This window comes from Dermacentor silvarum, chromosome 3, assembly GCF_013339745.2.
Source record: "Dermacentor silvarum isolate Dsil-2018 chromosome 3, BIME_Dsil_1.4, whole genome shotgun sequence".
NCBI lineage: Eukaryota > Metazoa > Arthropoda > Arachnida > Ixodida > Ixodidae > Dermacentor > Dermacentor silvarum.
The window spans coordinates 205,654,054-205,658,756 of NC_051156.1; positions in this window are offsets into that span (position 1 = coordinate 205,654,054).

Genomic DNA, 4,703 nt, shown 5'->3' on the forward strand with positions numbered 1-4,703 from the left:
GCTGCCGGGTGCAGGGCAGCAGCGCAGCTGAACGGGTGCGCACCGATTTGAAACTACTGCCAACCAAACATTATCGGCGCATACGTTGTCTCTCAGGGTCACGTGCTGACCCTATACTGCGAGGTAAAAAGCGAGGAAAATGGCTTGACGGTGAGTTCGCTTGCCAAGACTTGCTGCCTCACGTAATGCTTGCTCTCTCCTAGTTTATTTCTTCCTCCACGGGGGCGGCCTCTTTCCGGGCCCCAGGCAGCCTGTGTGACCTGTGCGTAAAGCGGGGAAGCGCTTGGCCAGCTCTACAGGACTCGGGGAAAACAGTCGACAGTCGCTCTCGGTCTTCGCAGCCGCGCTGTTGTTGCTCGTACTGTCAAAATTTTCACGCCACTTGAGTCACTGTCTGGAAAACGATTAATCGAACTGCTTCAATCGATTAAACCGATTAAATGTACACATCGATGACAATTAATCGTTTTGCGGCGTACTTTTAGTCGATTAATCGATTAATCGTTCATCGATATTACCATCCCTAGAACACAGTTGCGCATATGTCCGCCATCTTTCCCGCCGACGCAACCGTGTTAAGCAGAAAAGCCACTCGTGTTGAATGCAGGATACGGCGCGGCTCAGCGGGCTCAGCTGCCAAGTGTGCTTGATCAACACCACCTAGACTTTTAAAGCCTAGGTGGTGTTGGCTTGCTCCTTCATTCCTCGAAGGCGGTGGCGCTGCGGGCGGCAGCGCACAGAGGCTCGCGATGATGGTGGCGCGGCGGGCGGCAGTGCAGGCCACAGAAACTCCATGTTGCAGGGGCAGCTGTGAAGTTCGCTTTGCCTGAAAAGGATGATTCTTGCGCATGTGACCAGATTTGGTGAATAGCGGCGCGAGCAGCCCGTTAAATCAGATGCGCAACTCTGCTCCCCAAGGGGAGCGTATACAATAACTCTAGAGCGCTCGGCAAATCAACGCCACATAGTGGAAAGTCAAGGTGGCGTTGAGCAAGCGGGAAAAAGAGGCGAATCGTAGCGGAGGAGGAGGGTTGGCGGAAGGGCGCATGGTTGACCTCATAAAGCTGTCGCTACGGGCTCCGTGTGCGCTATGGACGTACCGGGTTCGTACCGGTACGTACGTACCGGAACGTTGAGGCCGAGCGCCAAGCTAGAACGACGGAGCAGTGATGCAAGTGGCGGTAGGCCGAGCGCGAGTCGACCGACCCCGAAGTCGATCGTCGCCAAGCGCTGGCCACGAGCTGAACAAGTCTGGCAAAAGGCGAGGACCTTATCGTGCCCAGAAGACTCCAGAAGAGGAAGGAGAGGAAAATGAATACAGTGAATAATACATTACCAAATTACAAAAATAAAAGTCTGTGCTTTAATTAAATTAAAGCACGTTGTAGAGAAGCTTACCAAGCGCGGAAGCGTGCATTAATGAAACGCTGTGTGTATTGTCGTTGCAAAACCAAGCCAAAATGACCTTTCGCTCCTGATAACTAGGTTTACAAGAGTTAAACTTCAGCCAATTTTTTCGTCGGTCTCATCAGGTGAACCGGCGAGGTGCGACGCGTATGAAGTCGCTACCGGCGTTCATCATCGCGGGAGCATTGTTGCAAGTCTGGGATCTGCCAAGTCGCCGTTCCTGATGCGCCGTAGCAGTTGTCTTACGTGCTGCTTCGCGCAATGTGTTCACTGCGTAGTGTTACAGCACCATGGAAGGAGCAAGGAACAGCGTGTAAGGAGCTCTGCTATCGCCAACAATGCCTTGCTATGGCATGCAACCGCGAAATTGTAATTCCGAGAGAATGTTATTTGGCTACCCTGGCCTACTTTGATCTGTGCCTAAAATAATTAGTAGCCCCAATGACGAATTGAAACTGGGCCTGCAGCATGCTAAGCGACTACCTATCCTAGGCGCAACGCGTACAGCTGGGAAGGGGCGTAGAATACGTGCGACAGTGAAGCGGAAGAGCACCGCCACCGTGATGCTGTCACCATATCTACGGGCATGTGCGCCTCGTGCGTGGAGAACTAGATGGTCTCGAGAGAAGTGCGTTTGGCTGCAAAAGCGCCGAAGCCGAAGGGAAGCGCCGTCACTCTCCGCTCAATCGACTGTAATGTAAGTTGAATAATTATGTAAGCTTTACGAATGACTCTTGCATAACTTATACAATCATCTAGGTGGGTTTTTGCCGAATTTCTTTAAACTGCGAATATCATTCCTGGCCATGGTCAGTCCCGTTTTCTTTCCGACTTATCCCAACGAAACACTGGTCTAATCCCGAAGATGGTGCAGTCTAGAAATGAAGCCTATTCTTAAAGCAGAGCAGTCCTTTTAGACTGCTCTGCTTTAAGATCTTGCTAAGCGCTGGCGGTGGCGCTCCGCGGATTGCTGCCACGGGCTCCCGTGTTCCTGCTAGCAGTGGCCGCGTCTGTACATGCCCCGTATGTGATAGAAAAGCTTCGCCTTTAAGAGTGGAACGCGATACAGCGTTATTGGACGCTGTTGACGTCGGCTCTGACAGCGTATTTTCTGCGACATGGGGCCCAATCAAATTTTAGAAAAGCTCGGTTTTCAACATTCCGCTCAATGTTGCCTAGAACCAAAGTACAGCGAAACACCATCACAATTGGAGGACGCTTAAGCTTCGCCTTTAAGAGTGGAACGCGATAACATTAAATGATCCCTGGCTGCTTATCATGTTGTTGTTTTTTCTCGTAATTCAAATTACAATCCGACGCTAAAACGTCTATAGGTTGTGGTTAAGTCGTACTTTACGATTTTGTTTGATGGATTTTACTTTGAAAAATTCAATTTTTGTTCACGAACACCTTGCGCCACGCGAAGGGCCCTCCCGGTCGGGGTGGTTCAGGATAATGTGGTTCGGCATGATTATTTCCGCCAGACGTAGGGAGCCTAGCCAGACGCCGATGCTAACGCCGACACCGACGCCTAATTTTCTGCGACGCGGGTCCCTTAACGCTATCGCGTTAAAATGTGCGCCGGTCACGTGGGTATACCGTATGCCGCTCTTCAATGAACCTCTTTGACGCCTGCTTGGTTCACTGTGCATCTGCCACTGGGTATGGGCAGACAACATTAGTGCTAGATGATGTAAGAACGGTTAAAAGACGAAATTGATTTATTGATTGCCCCTTTGGCAGATTTAGAGACGTGATCGCTTTGAAGAAACCCTCCGGGAAGGAAAGAAAAAAATTATCGCGAAGACTCTCACTACTTCTGTAAGGAAAGGAGCATAAAGAAAGAGAGAGAGAGAGTTAAAGGGAAAAGAAAGGCACGTCAACCGAAGTAAACCATCGTTTGGCTACCTTGCGCAGGGGGAAATGGGGAAATATGAGAAAAAAAGTTGTCGCAGTTTCACCTGAAAGGTGAAGCATCAATTGCGATAGCAAATTTGTAGAGAGATATACGGAGTAATGATATTAGCTTTATCAGCTGTATAAACTTGGACATGCAGCAGCACCGGCAACGCGCCGAACTGTTGTCGACGCCGTCGGCATTTTGCCCGCGTTCGCTCAAAATGCGTGCGGCGTTGGTGACTGTTGCCGGAGCCTCTGATATAAATAGGCACTTGGTGCCGCAGCTAAACGTCGCCTCCCTTCCCTCCCCCTTCCCCCCCCTCCCCCACGGCCTCTCGCGCATCGGAAGAAGGCGCGTTTGCTCTACATATATGGTGATTGTAAAGGAGGAAAGAGACGCCTACTTCTGCAGCCCTTAAGGAAGCACGGCGCAGAACGCGCGTTTGTTCTCCGCCGTGCGTTCACCTCCCCGTGAAAGAGCGCGTCCCTCGCGCCCTTTCACTCGCACATACAGCGTTCGGCGGCGCGCGGCCACGATTTCATCTCCATTGACGTCATACGGAACCTCACGGCGACGGCGACGGCGACGGCGACGCCGACGGCAGAAAATCTGCTTTTGAGTGTCCATTAATTGCTATCGCATAAAAGAGCGCACAAATGAATCTTCCTATCGTGAATTAGCAAGGCAGGATACCCTCTCCGGACATACTAACGACGACCGTCCGTACAATCACGCCGGAAATGGAGTGCCACGAAGTAAGAAACGGAAGCGCGTGCGGCGGAAGCCAAGCGCAGGAGCAATGGGCCTAACTGCGAACTCTCCGCCATGATTCATCTCCGCGGGGCATCTCCGGTCCTTGCTTCTTTTGACGCTTGCCTGGCGACGGCGATCGTCTCGCGCCAGGCACTCGGCGACGAGCCGGCATCGTCGCGCGCCTAATGGGACGACGCCGCAAGGACTTGTCCCCGCGGGACAGGCGGCGACCTGCAAATGCGGCATTCCGGTGACGTGCTCTAGAGGGCCCACGAGGCATGCCGGCGTGCTTGAATAAAGTAACGCAGAGCAAGTGCTTGCTTCAAACAGGAAACACATTCCACCGTGCTGAGAATACTCGCGTAATCAGCGGCCTGTCCCTTTCGTTGACTGCATGAGCCTGTTTATATCTCAGAAGCTACACTGATGACCCTTTTAGGCCGGCGCCAGTCGGTTTTACATCCGTGAATGTAACCGATGCCCTGCTTTCGGTTTTGCTTAGAATACCTTTCATGTAGTAACACTTCTCTGACTTGCAAGCCGAGAGCGCTTGCATGGATGGGGCGAAACGGTGTGGTATTTTCTGCCGCTGACATCATGCAACGTTCTCACTCAGGAAGGTGGTTGTGATGGTCAATGTCCT